This window comes from Macrotis lagotis, chromosome 6 (assembly GCF_037893015.1).
Source record: "Macrotis lagotis isolate mMagLag1 chromosome 6, bilby.v1.9.chrom.fasta, whole genome shotgun sequence".
Lineage (NCBI taxonomy): Eukaryota > Metazoa > Chordata > Mammalia > Peramelemorphia > Peramelidae > Macrotis > Macrotis lagotis.
The window spans coordinates 109,043,153-109,063,274 of record NC_133663.1 but is presented as its reverse complement, the minus strand read 5'-3'; positions in this window follow the sequence as shown (position 1 = coordinate 109,063,274).

The window sequence follows — 20,122 nt, the reverse complement described above, 5'->3', positions numbered from 1 at the left end:
TTTTTCATGATTTCTTGGAAGACTTTGGTGGTGTTATCCTGTTGTTTTTTTTGTCTTTGTATAAGGTTTTAAGGAATTCTTTAGTGTGACAGCAGAGTGGGGTTTCCCCGTATTTTGGGGGCCTCGTCTGGTTCTAAATGCTCTGACTCCATTTATGCATCTATATCTGTTTATTTTAAAATACAGGCAGAGAGTAGCTCATAGTTGTCTCTCAGGCCTGCTGTTTCTCTGTGTTCTGATTGGCCAATCTTCTTTCAATTCTTTCATTTCAAAATTAGATCTTTTTTTCCAAAAACTCATGATTGGTGCCAAAAAAGGAGGTTTTCCTGAGAATCATGTTGTTTTTGGAGGAGAAGGGGTATCTATTGTTTTTCTCTTATTTTCTAGTGTCTCTTTTCTGGTCTGATAGACTAATAGAATTTTATTTACTGATTTGACAAATTATACTTAAAAGGGACCTAGGAGAAAATGAAATTGTCGCTATAATAGTTTTTGGACTGGAGTTAATTAACATGATAAATAAATACATATATATATATATATATATATATATATTTGGGGGGTGGTGAACAAGTAAAGATAAATAGTAAAGGTAAACAATTAGTGCATAGTACCCTGATATCTCAAAATGTGAGGAATCTCCAATTCCCAGAACATTATTTTGTCAGTGAGGATAGAAAGCTCTTTTAAGTTAGAGCACTGAGAAGTTAGAATAGCACTGACACAGATAAGAAATATTTGAAAACTTTGATATTTTGAAAAGTAAAATAATTCAATGTAATTTTGAATATGAATTTGGAGTTTATGAGATTTTTAATAGAGCTGTAAAGAAAATCTTATATTAATAATAAGGAATTTTAGAAACATCTGTTCTAAAAAAAATTATGTATTACAGAGTTTAGGGACTAAAAGGAATATATATTAAATTGAAATGTGTTATGTATAATTAGCAAACTTTTCATAAGAACAGATTCAGACAATTTTTTGAAATATTAATATTGTGATACAGTAACAAACAATGGATGAACTGAAGAATCATCCATACCCTTTGTCAACATTTGTTATCCTGTTACAAGAAAACTGGAGAATACCTTGCCAACAAGGTTATATTTCTCAAAATATTTTTGGATCAAAGAGAGATCGTGAAAAGCTGTGCTCTTCCACCTAGTGTTTCTTAAAGGGGATGTAAGATCATGTAAGACCAAAGTAACTTAGTTAATATCTGTTTTTTAAGAAGAAATTATATTTGTATCCTCTAACCCTGGCATTGGTAAAAATTTTATATTGGATTTTTTGGAAATTATATATATATATATATATATATATATATATATATGTGTGTGTGTGTGTGTGTGTGTGTGTGTGTGTGTGTGTGTGTGTGTGTATGTGTGTATACATATATGTGTAAATATATAAAACTAAATTGGAATTTTGAAGTTATACATATATATAAAACTAAATTCATAAATCTTATTTTCTTTTTGAAAATAGGAGTGTATTTGAACAGGAAGAAAATAACTTTATAAAACAGAGATGTGAAAGAAATTTATGTTCAACAGATATTTAGTTATAAAGTTAACTTTAACAGAATGAGATGTCAGCATGGAAACATTATGCTTATATAGGTAAAGAATTTAATGGTAAACTTAGAAGAAGTTTGTATAAGAAATTGGGAAGTCATATATTAACTGCAATTATTTCCAATAATACTGAATAAATGTGAGAGGCTTTGAAAAATGATTTGGAGATTAAAAATTATGTAACCCATAGTTAGTTAATGCACTGATGAGCACGATGTTGAAAAGTTTCTGATCTAGTTTTATCAGTATAAGATATTTTACTGAAATGATGTCAAAGCCCAAAGGTAATGACTGATTGCTCTCTCGTGGTAATAAGGGAAAATATCTGAAGTTATGACACTATAGGTTTCCTGAAATTTTAAAAAAATGCAACGGCCCTTACTCTAGACCTGTAGGTCCAAGTATAAATTCTATTTAAAAATATTTTTAATCAAAACAAAACAATGAATTATATGCCCAATTAATGGTATTAATAGAACAGCCACAAACTTAACATTTTTACAGAAGTAGGTATAGTTATAATAGAAACAGCTTTTATTAAACATAGCTCTGATGAAGAAATATATCAACTATATCAACTCTTTAAAGATTTACAAGACATTATAAGAGAGAAATATAATTTTTTAATTGAATACATACATTCTCAAACTGGACTTCCTGGGCCTATATATGATGGTAATCATAGGGCTGATCAATTAACCCTTTCACTTCTCATAAGCTTAGTAGAAGAGCAAGCTAGGCAGTGTCACAAAAAATTTCACTAGAATGCCTCTTTATCAAGGAAAGACATCAAAATCACCAGAGAGCAAGCAAGGAATATACTAATATCCTGTCAACTATGCATTCCATATTTACCTACCCCTCTAAATTATTCTAAGAATCCTAGAAGCCAGGTTTCTAATGAATTATGGCAGATGGATGTGACTCATTATACATCTTTTGGAAAAATGAAATTCATTCATGTTACTATAGATACATTTGGTTCCTGTGCAATGGCAATGGCATGTAGTTCAGAGGCTATAGAAGGTGTGATTGATCATTTATTCCATTGTTTTGCTATTGTATGGATACCAAAATCCACAAAAACTAATAATGGCCCTGGATATACTTCTATGGCATTTAAACAATTCTGCCTATATTACAACATAGAACATATTACAGGTATTCCCTATAACCCCACTGGTCAAGCCTTAGTAGAAAGAAAACCTACAGATCTTAAGAGATTTCTGGAAGTGCAAAAGGGGGACTATATAGGGACAAAGAGGAAACAAGAAAGGTGAGCCTTATATACTATGAATTTTTTAACATTCAATGATAAATAATTAACACCTGCAGAAAGAACTTTTAAGGATAAGGAAAATGAAGAGAAGGACATGGTCAAATAGAAGTATCCTAAGGCATCAACAATGAAAATGACTGGATCCATTATTAACCTAGGGTCAAGGGTGTGCTCCTGTTTTTGTCCAAAGATGGAGAAACTCTCTAGGTACCAGAAAGAAACATCATAACACACATACCAGATGAATCAAGTAATACAGAAATTGAATAACTTGCACTTAAGAAATCAAAAATGTAAAGATGAGAGGAGAATATGTCATGGACATATGGGACAATTTATGACTCATGAACAATTTGGGAACTGTAAAAGCAATTGAATATTGGACTTAGGTTCAAAACCCTCTTTGGGTCATTGTTGTACAATGGTGACAGAGTGTATGGCTGAAATTGTATTAATTGGGCAAGATGCAGATTATTTGAGATATAAGAAAGTTACTACTGGAGATATCAAAGAGATGCTGAGAAGACAGGTTAGGCACAATTTCTCTGGGTAAAATAATATGACACCTATGTTTTTTGTAAATCATGTAGTCTTGAACCATGTGCTAAATTAAGTAAAACTAATCATTCAACTTGTCTAAATATTTACAACAGGGTGGGATTTAGGACTTTAGAAATATTAGGAACTCCATTTGTAGAACATACTGAAGGTAGAAAGATATCTCCTACACAACCTCCTTGTTTAAAATTACATGTTTGGGACTTCAAACATGAACGTTTTCCACCCTGGGTTGCCTGTTATACTCCAAATAGCAGCATGCATGATCATTCTATTCTGCTACAAGTATGGAATTCTCCTAATAGAGTTGTTCCATAGGGTATTCCAGGCTATATTAAATCAATTATTTACCCAGAAATAGGGTTAACTAATTCAGAAATATTGAAGGCTATGGTAGCTATAGATAAGATAAGGTATATACAATGGAATGTTGTTGGAAAAATATCGTATACAGAAAAGAAAATAACTGCATGCACAGGACCACATTTTGCATTTATGATAGGATCTTTCAAAGAAGTGAATATTACCCGAGAAAAAGGGAGGTATAATGTTAACTGTTACAACTGCACTATTTGAGCATGTATAAATAAGCAAGTGATGGATGATGATGATGATGATGTTGTTTTATGATAAGACAACCAAAATTTGCTGTAATACCTACCAAGGTAGAAGGCTGGTATTTGTCTCCTGCTGATGAGTTCTTAGGAAAAAAAATGAAAGAAAATTAGGCAGAAGAGATGTGTTAGTTGTCTTGTGTTTGGGACATTTAGTATTGTGACCACCATTGTAACAGCCATTTCAGTGACTATTTCTGCACAAATAGGAAATAAGGAAAAAATAGAAGCAAAATATACTCAAGAATTATCTGAAAATGTTATTAGAGTATTGAAGGCTCAGGAGAGAATTAATAAAGATCTTTATCATTTGATTAATGTATTACAAATCTATGTAATAAATATAGGTGATCAGGTGGATGCAATTGAAATGAGATTATAGCTACAATGTGATTATAGATTTTGTGATACTTGTATTACTCCTTTGAAATATAATACCTCACTTATTCTATGGGATAATATAGAAGGTTATTTGAATGGAATATGGCATATTGATTCTATAACTATGGATATGATTCAATTGCATGAAATTGCTATTCATATTGCATTGGCACATAGAATGGAAATGGACTCAGGTATTGATAATTTGTTTAACTTTGTTAATATATTTCACTCTTTTCTTTTTATTAACCAATTAGTGAGCATGGTTCCTGGTCTCTTTGCATTAGTATTGATATTGTGTATTATTCCCATTTGTCTCAGATGTCTTTCTTCTGTGGGACAAAATATAAATAAAGTAACATGCTTGGGTATGTTTTCCTACCTGACCTAACTCTCAAAAATTCATGTCCACACCCACACTAGAGCTATTGTGGGCTATAATAAATGTCTTTAATATTCTACTTTTTGACAGACACTAAATCATTAGCTTTTTGCATAAGAACTCACTGCTGGTATAACTGAAAAATAGTATGGTAAAAACTCGCATCTCATGTCCTATACAAAATAATGTCAAAATGGGTACAGGATTTAAATATAAAGGGTGATACCACAGACCATTTAAAGAATGAAAAATACTCTGTCAGGTCTATGAAAAAGGGAGAAATTTAAAATCAAGCAAGAAATAGAGAACAAAATTGCAAAATGTATAATTTTGATTATATTAAATCAAAAAGCTTTTGTGCTACTAAAGCCAATGCATCCAGGGTTAGAATGAAAAGAGAAAATTGGAAAACAATTTTCATTGCTAGTATTTGTGATAAAGGACACCTTTTGAAAATTTATAGAGAACTAAATCAAATTTATATAAAATTACAATTCATTTTCTATTTGTTAAAGGTCAAAAAAATATGAACAGGCTGTTTCAGGTGAAGAAATTAAAGTGCGCTCTCTCTCTCTCTGTACATATATATATATATATATATATATATATATATATATATATTATATGTATATATATATGTATATAGTCATATGAAGAAATGATCCACATAATTATTGATTAAAGAAATACAAATTAAAACAAGTATAAGGTACCAGTTCATAACTCTCAGTTTGACTAAGATAACATAAAAATGAAAATTATCAATGCTGGGATAAATATAGGAAAATTGGGACATTAATGATTATTTTTGGTGGAGTTGTGAACTGCTCCAGCCATTGTGAAGAGAAAATTGTAGAAGAAGCAATAAAACTGATCAAACCCTTTTACCTGCTATATGCATACTCAACATATCTTCAAAAGAAATCATAAAAAATAAGAAAACACTCACATGTTCAAAAATATTTTTTATCAATTCTTTTTGTAGTGGCAAAAAACTTGAAATTGAGGAGATGCCCATCAATTGGACAATGACTGAAATTATGGTATATGAATTATGTGGTATGCTATTGTTCTATTAAGAAATAAGTGGGGGAGGCTAGGTGGCACATTGGATAGAATACTGGCCCTGCATTCAGTAGTCCCTGAGTGAAAATCCAGCCTTTGACACTTAATAATTGCTTAGCTGTGTGGCCTTGGGCAAGCCAATTAATCCCATTTGCCTTGCAAAAAATAAAAAAAAATAAGTGGTTGAACATTAGAGAAATATAGAAAGAATTACATGAACTGATGCTGAGTGAAGGGTGCAGAATCAAGAGAACTTTGTACACATTAACAACAACATTGAGACATGATTAACTATGATGGATTTACCTGCTCTCAGCAGTTTAGAGATCATGAATAACCCTGAGAGAACTCGTTCAGACAATGAGATATACACGCAAAGTGGAGGAAGAATTACTTTGGAGTTTGAATGTTTACAATATTCACTTTTTTAATAACTTCTCAGATATTTCCTTCCTTTCTCATGCATTTTTCCCCTTTAGTTCTAATTCCTATTTACATATGTAAATATGGTAAACACAAATGTACATGTTAGATTTTTACTAGACTGTTTGCCACCATGGAGAACGGGGTGGTTTGGGAGAATGGTAGACAAATGTGAAACTCAGATATTTACAAATGTATGAATGTTGAAAAAAACAACCATAACAAATAATTGGAAATTAATGTAAAATTTTAATTAAAAAATAGTTAGACATGGCTGAAAATGATTGAAAAACCATAAATGTTGTACCAAGGATCACAGACAGATTGTCTGCAAGAATTTATTTAACACTAATCATGATTTAGGTATTTTTCTAAACATTTGGAGTACAGAGAAACACAATGAAAACAGTCAGTTTCTTCAAGTAATCTGCAATACATCAATATCTAGGCACAGAAATAAATTTATAGTAGTCAGAAAGGCATCTTGGAGGACTCAGAGTAAGAAACTAGAAGACTGAGGTACTAAAAGAGTTTTCTTATTGATAGTAGAATTTGATTTGAGTCTAGATTAAGCCTGTGAAAGCTAAAAGGCAGAAAATAGAGGACTGAATATTCCATGTATGACACATAGTAGAGAGATGGAATATCATTTATCAGAAATAGCAAGTAGATTTTACAATGTTTAGAGGTTTTAGAAAGACACTGGATATTATTGAGAAGAGAGTTGTGGGATAGATTCAGACTCATGGTCTGTTTTTGTCCAATAGGGTAGATTTTAGTTTAAGAATACTCGAGATGTCAGAACTAATTAAATGTTCTTGTAATGGTCTTGGCAGGGCACAATAAGGGTCTAATCTTTGGAGGGGATTCTTTGAATGAATAAATATTTTGAAGCCAGTATTTATAAGACTTGACAATGGATGTATGGAATGATTAAGAGTGAGGGACACTAATGAGAGGTCATTAGAATGAAAAATGAAAAGATTAGATGAATTCAACCAAGTTTGCATAAAGGGGGATCTATTGGAGACAAGAACCCAGATGGTAAGGCATTGAGGAATCAGTTCTAGGTGTCTGAAAAGAATAGCAAATATATTGATATATCTTATTTATATAGAAAATGGCAATTGAGAATAAATAAACATGGACATATACAACTTACTCCAATTTAGATAATAATTTATGAAAATATAAAACAAAGGCATCGTTGTGGAATTGTGAAAATTGAGGCAGGCAGATTTCCTCATAGATATTGCACAGAGGACCTTATCTTTGCAATTTTTCAATTGACTGCAATATATATGGAATGCAAGATACCATGGAGGTTAATTTTGGTGATTATATTATAAGATTGTACTAAAACAAAACATTCTCCACATACCAAATAATAGACATAATTTTATATGTTCATCTTCTAATATCAAGTAAAGCACAAAACTTGAAAATGTTTGTTCATAAAAAAAGAATTCACCACTATTGTGGAGAATGGCCATCACAGAGACCTAATTTAAGTGAAATTCTCTTTGAATGGTGACATTCTTCTTATCACAATTCCTGGATGCATTATGTCTAGAAATATTTTAGATACACTGCCAGGGATCAATAACAATTCAATGGAGTTGGGTCTAACAATTCATAAATTGAAAACTGAGTTTATGAACAGTGTTTATTGTACCTATTTTGATGATTAGCTTGTGGGACAAACCACTGAATTCATAACTCAGTGTGTGTGTGTGTGTGTGTGTGTGTGTGTGTGTGTGTGTGTGTGTATAATATGTATATATATATATATATATATATATATATTAATTAATTAAATAGAAAATACACATGAACAACAAAAAGGGATCAGAATGCGAGTTGGCCAAATGACTAGGTTTTTGTAATTTTCTCTCTACGATTTCAATTTTTTTTGGATTCAAAGTTTCACTTTAAAAAGGCAATATATGACCTATTATGTTTTTTGTGACTATCAATCAGTCATTGATTTTAAGATATTCAATCACTGAAGATTTAATAACAAATTTTACCCATAAAACTATGATATTTGTTAGGATATAACAGATAATAAAGTACTATAAAGAATATAAAGAAATATGAGAGAGAGTTAGGGAGTGAAGGAGATAGAGATGTAGAGAGACAGAGCAAGAGAGACAGAAAGTGAGATGGAGAGCAAGAGTGAGGAGAGAGAGAGAGAGAGAGAGAGAGAGAGAGAGAGAGAGAGAGAGAGAAAGAGAAAGAGAGATTGGGTTGAATCCAATAGGATTTTAAGAATGGATGAGAAAGGTCTACAGCACAATATATTGGCATCCATATAGTGAAATAAGGAGATTGTCATGGACAGAAATCACAAAGGGTGGATAGGCATTGATAGAAGGGTGGATAGGCATTAAAAGACCTCCATCTGCATTTTTCAAACCTAGTATGTCATTTCTTTATATAGGTTACAAAATGCTCCCCCACCATCCCCTGTGTCATTAATGCACTTGAAATGCCTATCCTTCTCAATTTATCATCCAGAGTGCAATCTTGCCTTAAAGCTCAGTGCATATGCCACAACCTTTCTGTAGCCTTCCTTGATTCTCTCAGCTGTTCAAATTCTCTTAGATATTTCTAAAGCACTGTTTCTGATTTCTTCTTTGTCAACTTCTCTCTCCCCCTTATAATTTAGATGTCCTAAAGTTTAAACACCATACCTAGTGGAGTGTAAATTACTTGATTTCAGATACATTTTACCTTTGTCTTTATATCAATCTTGTCTATTGACATGACTTGGACATAGTAGGTCCTTACAAAATATTTGTTGGATGTTATGTCCTTTAATTTCTAGAACCAATTTGCCTTTATTGCCACAGCTTGATGGACCATTCTACTTAGAGCTATCATTCTATAAGATCTGAGAACAATATAGCTCACTTTAAAGAGCTAAAAATATAGTAACTAAATTCATATGGAGGACACAAATCGCAAGAATATTAAAGGAATTAATGAGAAAGTGCAAAAGAAAGGTGGCCTTGACATACCAGATCTAAAATTATATAATAAAACATCAGTCCTCAAAAAACTGTCTGTTACTTACTAAGAAATAGAGAGGTGGATCAGTGGAATATATTAGGTACAAAGGAGAATGCAGTAAATGAATAGAAATCTGCTGTTAAATCCAAAGAATCCAGCTTCTGAAATAAGAACATCCAAATCAATAAAAATTGCTGGGAAAACTGTAAGACAGTATGGCAAAACCTAGGAATAGACCAATGTCTCACACCCTATAACAAGATAAGGTCAAAATAGGTGAAGAATTTAGATATAAAAGTTAATATTTAAGTCAATTAGGAGAATAAGGAATAATTCACCTGCCAGATCTATGAAAAGGGCAGATTTTATGACCAAAGATGAGAACAAGAACAGTGTAAAAAACTATTGGGTGGAACTTCTGGGGTGGAATCAAGTAGGTGCTGTAATGCTAATCTGTTTCCTGAGCCTTTCCCTACCAAAGATAAATGAAGTCTCTACTGTGACATTCATACTACAGATCCCACCAAGAAAAAAGAGAAGATTCAAAGATATTTTCAACTGTAGACATCATGGAGAATATTCAGTAAAGTCTGTCTCTTTGGGGGAGAAGGGAAATTAAAGTCCAGGAAGCAGAAGGGCAGGAAGAGCCAGTAGGAGGCTATTTGCCGCAGTGCAATCCAGTTCCGGGCACCTTAATAACAGCAGAGGAACAGGCAGCTAGGGAGGATCCCAACCTTAAACAAAGTCTGAACCCAGAAAACACCAATCCTCTGGATTTGAACTGGCCATAAAGCAGTCAAAAAACAAACAAAAAAAACAAACAAGAAACCTCTGAAAATGCAAGTCATGAATGGCATAGGCATCATCTTGGCCAACATCAAGCCAGGGATCAGACCACAGCACCAGCAAATTTTTTTTTACTTGGAAATAGGCATGTACAATTGGATAGAAATAAATAAATTTAATATTTAAAAATAAATTGCATAATTTGAGTGCATCATATGTGTGTGTGTGTGTGTGTGTGTGTGTGTGCATGTATTTATCTGAATACAAGTACAACTTAGATTAAAGGAACGTGGCAAATTAGGAAACAATTTTCACAACTAGTATATCTGCCAAAGGATTCATTTCTAAAATATATAGAGAATTGTCAAATTTAAAAAAAAATCAGCTCATTCCCTAGCCAAATGATATGGAAAGGTAAATCTCAGACAAATAAATCAAAGCTATCTAAAGTTGGGCAGACTAGGTGGTACAGCGAATAGGGTACCAGCCCTGGAGTCAGGATTACCTGAGTTCAAATCTGGCCTCAGAAGCTTAATAATTACCTAGCTGTGTGGTCTTGGGAAACTTATTTAACCCCATAGCTTTGCAAAGAAAACTAAAAAAAATACTATCTAAACTCATATAAAATTGCTTTGAGCCAATATTGATTAAAGAAATGCAAATTAAAGCATCCCTGAGGTACCACCTCATATCTTTCAGATTAGCCCAAAAGAATAGAAAGGATCATGATCAATATTGAATGGATGAAGAAAATCTGGTATAATAATGCATTTTTGGTGGTATTCTGAACTGATCCAATCTTTCTGGAGAGCAATTTGGAATTATGCCCAAAGGGGAATAAAATTGTGTATACCCTTTGATCCTGCAATACCAACACAGGGTCTGTATCTTGCCGATATCATGAAAAAGGGGTAAAGAAATGACATATTTGCAAAAATATTCTTAGCAGCAATTTTCATAGTGAGAAAGCATTGGAAATTGAGGGGATGCCCATCTTTTGGGGAATGGCTAAACAAATTGTAGTGTATGTATATGTTGGAACACTATTGTTCTATAAGATATCATGAGGGATGGGATTTCAGAAAAGCCTGGAAAGACTTGCATGAATTGATGCGGAATGACATGAGCTGAACCCAAAGAACATTTTACAAACTAAAAACAATAGCAAGTGATGATCAACTATAATGGACTTGTTCTTTTCAGCAGTACAATAATCTGGGACAATTTTAGGGAATCTTTGATGGGGATTACCATCCATATCCAGAGAAGAAACTGTGGTATTTAAAGGGAGACCAAAGATAAGTATCTTCAATTTTTCAAACTTGTCATATATTATATCATTTTTTATCTCATGTTTTCTTCTTTTAGGATCTGATTCTTCTCTCACAACACATTCAATTTAGATCTATGTTCGGCATGGTTGCAAATGTAAAAACTTTATGACATTGCTTTCTGTCAGGGAGAGGGGAGAAGGAAGGGAGGGAGGAAAAATTGCAAAACTGAAAATCTCTCAAAAATTATTGGTACAAACTTCCATTGTGTGCAGTTGAAAAAATAATCATATAATAAGAAAAATCCATGAAAGGTACCTGGAAGTATTAGGGCTATAATGCAAATGTGATAATTTTTCAGTATCCTAATAAATTATGATTTAAGCTTATGACTTTGCAAGACTCACAATATGGGAAGAAAATAAATCCAGGCTCCTAAGGAAGAAGGATGAAGAAACCAGGATAAGATTAAGAAATCAGGACATTCTACAGAGTAGATCTAGAATGAAGTATATTTCCAAAAATAGATCCCATTCACCCATATATATTTATTGTATCCTGAGATTTCTCACACTTTTGCAAATTGTTGTTCTCTGAATGACTGAAGGTGATGGGATGATGATTCATCTACTATTCAGGCAGAGTACAGAGGATTTCAGGGGAGAAATGTTTTTCTACTGAGGTTATAATTTTGAAAAGAAATTCCCATAAACATCAGTTGTTCATTAAAGAAGATAGTAGCAGAAAGCCTTCTCTCATTGTGAGACTGTATTTTCATTACAAAAAAAATAATAATTCTGTCTCTCCTTCCCCTTTACAAAAAATGTACGTTTAAGTATGCATATTTTTGCAACCTCTTTTCTAATAATTTCTGGTCTTCATTTTGAAACTTTCTCCCATTTCAACTTTGAAAGAAACATGCTTACAGTAAAGATTGTTAACACAATATCACACATGAGAAGTCTACTTTTAGAAGCAAAGTCCCCTGCAATTGTTTAGGAAAGACAGTTTGCTATTGTTTAAAAGGAAGTGGGAAAATACACAACACTCACAAAAACCCAGCTATTCTCTAAAAAACAAATCTAAATGAAAAACGAAAATGTAAAATCTAAAATATCATCTGTCCAGGTACTATATAGAGAATACTAATTCTAGAGTGCAACGAACATGACAACCTGAAGAAGAATCCATTCAGTAAAAGAAAACCTAAGGGACCTAAGAGAACTCCCCTCCCAAAGAATTAAACAAAGATTTTACTTTATTCAGGGCAAAATCCTAAATTTCATGACGTTAACTACATTACCCTCACACTGGAATTAAGGTAATGGATGGATGATGACAAAATTTTCAATATTACTAAGTACTATATTGTGTTAAAAGTCTTTTATTCCCCTTTAAAAGAAAAAACAAATCTGTGGTGAGGGGATTATGGAACTGTCAGAGCCAACTTGGTAAACCTGAGCAGCCTCCAGAAGAAAAAGATTTCATTTGCTTTGGTTCCTGTTCAGAACAACTAGATCCATTGAAGTAATCTATAGTGCTTACCTCTGACCTTGCCAGAAGCTTTTCTAGCTATCCAAGTCTTTCCTTATTCCTTATCCTTAGCCCTTAGAATCAAAGAGCTTTAGAGTTGGAAAGGACTTTAGAGATCATTCAGGTCAATCTTCTTTTTTAACACTTGATGACCTAAATTCTTATCCATCAGCTCTGTGATGATGCCTGTCTGAGTTCACCATACAAATATCTTCAGCCCAACTGATAGCCAAGAACAACACTGAATTGTACCTGTCTGACCTGATCTTTGACTGACCCTTATCTAGGCCACATAACTATGCCTAACGCTGCTCCTCATCCCATCAACACTCCGCTCCTATGTTCTATTCTGACTTTTTATATAAAAAAATCACATGTACATGGAGTAATGGCCAGCTATATATATTTGAAAACAGAAATTTCCACAGAGCAAGATTTGGCAAAAGAATTTGGAAGAACTATGAACTAATTTATTCATAAAATCATGTTTTATAAAATATTTCATGGAATTTAAAATTATTTGTGAGTTAATTTGAGGGATGGGACTCACATTGGAAAGTCAATAATGTGTTAATGATAGTTGAAAAAATCATTTTATCTAGGTATCATTAAGTTTTGGTATTCATGCATTAGCTTATTTAAATTGCATTTCTTTTTTTTTCTGTTTTTTTTTTCAATGCAATGGGGTTAATTGGCTTGCCTGAGGCCACACAGTTAGATAATTATTAAGTGTCTGAGACCACATTTGAATTCAGGTACTCCTGACTACAGGGCTGGTGCTCTATCCACTGCATCACCTAGCCACCCCCAAATTGTTTTTCTTCATATTTATTCCCATTCTATAGAGATAAATAAAAATCTACAGGCAAGGGTAGACCTATTTATAGTTATTTTTAAACATATATCTAGAATTGAATGATAGAAACCAAATATGAATAATATTATTTTTGAATTTCATAATTTGAAAAAGTTTTCAATATATATTATCTCACCACTTAATAGGTTTATATTAAGCACTTACTATTTGCTGAGTATTGTGGTATCTGCTTTAGATGATAAAACAAAAAAAGTTAGTCTCTATTTTTAAGAAGCTTCGTTTCTACCTTATTTTGATGCATATTATTATTCCCATTTTTAATTGAAGAAACTATGGAAAAATGAAAGTATTTTACCAAGATGATAGCAACTAATAATATAAGCAGAATTAGAATTCATATATCATAATCCATGTCAGTTATTAAACTATAGTAGCCTTTTCTAAAAGAGAGGTAGCTAAAAGGCTATATTACCATCAATGGTTGGTTAGTTTCTGCTTCCTTTATTAACTCATTAAATTTCTCTGTATCAAAAGAACTGTTGCCAAGTTACTGTTTTTACAAAAATGAATTGCCATCTGATTTTCTTTTCTTCCCACACTGATTGGTCTATAGAAATTCCTTTTAAATAGAGATGACAGGTGAATTTAAAAAAAATGTATAAATTATTACTTTTAGAATGTGAAATTCAGTATAACTGACAAAAGTAGTCCAAATCTTGCCTATTAAGCCACAGATATATTTTTGTTTTCTTTTCTTTTCACTTCATGTGATTTTTAAAATTTGGAGATAATGAATTTCCTGTTTGTGAAAATTATTTTAAATATCTCCTTGCTTAAGAGATTATAAGTTAATACTTAAGGTTTTGTTGACTAGGTAAATATGGCATATGAATAGAATTCATTCTTAATGTTTATTAATGAAAATTGTAAATTGCAACTACATGGACAAATAAGTGTTAGAGGAGGAACAATGTACTCTCTGAATGATGGAAAATGAATAATATCTAAGGTTGCTGTCTTATTTCAATACTTCAAGTATTTATTATACAAATATCACCACCATCATAGCAGGTTATCTTAATTAAGTAAATATTGTGAAGTACTCAGTTCAAAATCTATTGTCATCTACTGCTCAGGTCTTATCCTATCAAATTAAATGTTTGTCCTTTGATATAAAATATATAGTGTATATTGCTCAACTCATTCAAAAGTATCATTAACATTATATAATGATCTTGAACTTGTCTTCTACTGGCATATTACTGTAGAAAATAAGGTTATCTACAGATCAGCAAAGTAGTACATTAATCTAATTTAAATTCTTCTACTATAATTGACATTAAAGAGGAGATCTAATTCTAGGAAATGCAGGCTGATTCTCATGCTGTCCATGCATGATTTTCATGTACTCTTTCACTGATATATCCATTCATTCAAAATGCATTTATTATATATTTCCTAGATAATGTTACTACTTCTTAAAGAGAACTGAATGAACGAATATCAAAAGGGAAGCCACCACCTCTGTTCAATAAAAACAACATGCCAAAGTTCATCTTAGATTCAATTGTGATAGATCATTAGCATCTGCTTCTTTTATAAACAAATGCATCTAATTTTGGGTTATGGGAATGAACTTGCATAACAAAATCATATTACGATTAAATGAGATATGATCAAAATATTTAGCACATAATAAAATGTTCCATTTCTTCTTTAATTCCCATTTAACACTATGATATGTTCATTTAGGAAAACATAAGGAACTCTAAGGCTATGATCAAACAGGCCACCAACTGTAGAATAAAATGCAATAGGATAAGAGAAAGGAGGGATGACTAGGAGGTGCAGTGGGTAGAGCACCAGCCCTGGAGTCAGGAGAACCTGAGTTCAGGTCGGCCTCAGACACTTAATAATTGCCTAGATATGTGGTCTTGGGCAAGCCACTTAACCCCATTGGCTTGCAAAAACCTTAAAAAAAGAGAGAGAACAGAAACATGCAAAAAAGATATACAAGTAATATCAATAGTTAACCCATTTCCAAGTGTGGAAGGGAGTCTTGTCAATATTGTTTGATATTACTAAAATAAAATATCTTAAAGCATTTCATTGGTCAGAAGTAACTGAAATTGAAACTATTCAGTTCTATTCTTGTGCTTTCCCCCCTTTTCATCAAAAGAGAACAGACATTTGGAATAAAAGTCTATTTGAAGTTATTTGAAGTATCTTTAGATGTCATACCCCTTTTATATGGACAGATATAAAACTAAATGTTTAAAGCAAACATATTTGCACAATATATTTTTATACCTTTAATATGTGCAAGGATGTATTCCATAGTGATATTGGAATGGAAAACAATTAATAGTTTTTTTTTTTTAAACAGGTCTCCTCTCTAATGGTGAAATAATATATTGTTGAGATTGAGAAGTAATAGACTGAACCAGGCTACTGATTTTCCCATTGCAAGGATCTCACAAGAGAAAACCTGCCACAGTTCAAGTCCTGACTTTGAATAAAAGTGAATGTGTGAAGTATGTGTATTGGAGCAGGGGATGAGAGAGGTGGGGAGAATAAGAGTGCTATTAAACAGATTCTTATTTCTCTGGGCACTGTCCTATAACTGTACATGATAGTGCATGTGCAAATATGACTAGGTAGAATGAAATTCCTGAAATTGAAGTTCTTCTTCAGGAGTCCCTTACAAAGATGAAATCAAAAGATAATAAGGAGAGGAAAAGGAAGAAGAAAGGGATTCCAAATGTGAAATTCCCCTCTAAAAGCAGATAGCAATTTTTCTCACACGTTTAAAAAGTCACTCAAGTGCATGAAGAATATGGGTTATTTTCCTAGGTTTCTGTGAGATTCATAGCACAAAGATAATAATTGACTTTTAAATGACTGCTTAAAAGTATATAAAGTAAATAACAGAGTTTCTTCCTTGATTCTCATACTCCTATTTGAAAATATTACTAACCTGTTATAGGTGAACAAATAGAATTGGAGATTTTAAGGAATTTGAGGAATCTGCTATCTATTTAAGTTGAGAAATGCACTTTGTAACTCAGATATCACATTGGAACTAAACCCTTGCTAAGAAACAGGAGCTGAATCTTTGAAATGACATTTATTAAAATCATAACCCACTACAAAGTACATTTGCTAGGCAAAACTGATTGTTGATTAATAGTAAATGTGCTTTGTTACATTTAGGAAAGTAACAATTATACAGGCAACTGTACCATCCACTTAGCCTTAAGTTTTATAGGTCTCCACATTTGCATTTGTTTTGTTTTGTTTTATTTTACAGAAGAAATATAAGAACAAAATTGAAATGAGAGACTTAAAATTATGATTTGAGAATTGGATATTCTAAATAGGTAATTGGGTTATATCTGTGGCAAATGGCTGAGATTATATATGCAAAATGATCAAATATACTTAGACACAAGTGATATTAATTTCCCAAGCTTACATAGGAAACATTTTTACTTTGCATTTTTATCATGTTATTGAAGGATCTCAACCAATTTACAAAGTAGAACATGAAAGATTATTATACAGAAGATGTCATCCAGCTGTTCCCCTTTTCCACTGATGCTTGAGGAATAAAAAATAAGATTTACTTGATACAGGAGACATTAAACATCAGGATGGTCATTTTGACAATAAATAATATATACAAACATGTGCACATAATTTTAAGAATAACATATATATATTATATATTTAGTAATTATATACGGATAGTTATATGTTACTATATAAATCAATGTGAAACAAAACAGTCGAGGCTAATGACAGTACTGGAAACACAGGCTCTCAGAGGGGGAAATAAATAGGCTATCCTGAGGAGATCCAATCTTGTGATAACAAGTTAGAGAGAATGAACCCACAGTAGTTACCCAACTAGTACTCCTTCTTTTCTTTTAAGAGACTTTATGAAATATTCTGAAAGCTACTGATTGCTTCCAGTCCAGTACCCATGGCCATCTTTGAAAGAAGTTATCTTTTTTGGAGAAAATTCCAGATTACTAGTAATATCAAAAGCTGACCTAGTGTCACCCGCAATCAGATAGGCATAGCAGAACTTTCTAGACTAGAACTATTTTCTGCCAAGGGCCATTTTGGATATTTTATAACACCATTCACATATGGCACAAAAATGACTATTTAAAATTTGCCTGTTTTATTTGGTCAAACATTTAATTAATTCAGCCCTAAAAAGTTCCTAATCTTTTTTTTTAAGTTTTGAGGCCTACCTGCAATTTCCTTTGCAGCATCAGACCAATTAATTTATCAACTTTTTATAGTCCATGGGCTAGACTTTCCCTGCCCCCCTTCCTTCTAGACCATCAGTTTTGCTTCCAGATCAACTTTCCTTCTCATTAGCCAAGAAAAATCTTGTGAGAAAAGAAAAAAGTCATTTTTACTGCTAGGGAAACAAACGGTCTAAGCAATCCAGTCTACTCCAGGCTGAAGGAAGATACCAAAGACAATATGTGCCAGAGAAATCAAACCACCTCCACTGCAATCTTACTCATCATCACTCTTCAGATGCTAGTAGTCATAGAATAAGACACTGAGTCCAAGAGCCTTAGGAATAGCCATGCTTTCAGTTCAAAAACCTCAGTTATTATCTTGGGGAACAACTTTTCTAGAGACAATATCCTTCAAAATATTTCTTCAGGTGATACAGTCACAGTTCAACAATAAAAGTTGTTGCCTCCAGAGTCTTTACAACTACAAAATGACTCTACGTCAGAAATTGATATGATTAGGGGAACTGGCTTTAAGTAAGATACACAAACAATTGCTTTGCTACTAAGTTTCTATAGAATATTTCCATCTAAATGCTGACTCTTTTAGAGAGGGGATTGCATTGTTCTTTATTTTTATATCCAGCAATTTGCATTGTGCTATGTAAATAGTAGGTACCTACAATATTTGATTGATTCATTCATTCATTCCTTCATTCATTCAACTTTCTTTATTCCAAAAAACCAAAAATGCAATTGACTTTTTTCCAATCATAATATCTATTTTTAACATTGTCATGCATTTATCTTAAAAAATAAAACTTTTGAAGTTTACCTTAATTAGAAAATATTGAGTATAGACAAAACCCAATAACATTAGCAGTTTGATCGCTAACTTTAAAATGAGTTGAGGCTTTCCAAAGAGCAAATTTTATCTGTAAATCAAGCTTCTTGAAAGTTTATTGAAATTTCCAATTGATTGATGTTTCTGGTTCAATCATTATTCAGGGATCACTTATTTATTCATTAGGGGAGAAATTACTAATATATAAAATTATATTTTAATTCTTTGGAATTTTAATGGGTATGTGATTACATCCTATCTTTTTTCTTTCATTTTTTTCTATATGTAACTAACCTTTGTTCTATCATATTTCTGCCAGATGAAACCAATGTAACAAGCTAAAGAGCTTCCTATAGGGAAAAAATACATTTCTTCACTTTTTAATGTCATGCAAGTTATTGAATTGGTAGTGAAAGTTCTTTTTTTAAAACATATTTTAATCTTTATTATGATGAGCATCATGTACCTAGCCTTGTGCATCAATTTGGTACATTTCTGCTCACTTTGCAGATGACAAATGGAGATGTAAGTTTTTCCCTTCTTATTTTCACTTGTTTTGTAACTGGTAAAGACCATTTTCAGTCCTCCTTCTCCCCTCCCATTTTCCATTCCTTCCTAGCCCTGATTTCTGCTTTCTCTGCTTTATGGTGACTAATTCTGAAAATTTCTCCATATAGTATCCATTGCCCTGATTTGGGAAGTCAAGCATTCCAGATTTGAGTTTGCCAGGAAGTGCCCCTTCTAGAGAGGCTAATGGTGGTGGCACAGCCAGAGACAATCAATTTAGGTTTTCAGCATGTGAATACTTAGCCCAAGAATTAGAAAAAAAGGTGGAAACAAGTTGCTCATTTCCACTTCCTGAAAATAACAGACAGCCTATTCACAAATCCATCACATGGCAACTCTAAAGTAAGCTACTCAGGCCATTGTGATGATCTGGAAGGCCATTGTGATCCTACTGAATCTGATTGGATGCTGTTAGGCTGTTTTTTAAAGCAACATTTTCTTTCTTTTGCAGTCTGAATAACCTTCCTATTATAGATCTACTTTGGATTTTCAAGGCGGAGTTAAAAGCAGATCCTCTTTTCAGAGTTTTTTTTCACTATTTCAGAGATTTTTCTAGGCTCTATTGATTAGTAGTTTTTGTTCTGCAAGACATGGGGAGAAATGCCTAGAAAATTTGCCCTGGCTTGGTAGTGAGGAGTGTGAATCTCAATACTTCCAATCTTTCCTAGCTAGTCCCTAATTAATACAACTTATAATACATATATACTTCTGGTATCCAGGTGGTACTGGGAATGGCCTGAATAGCCCT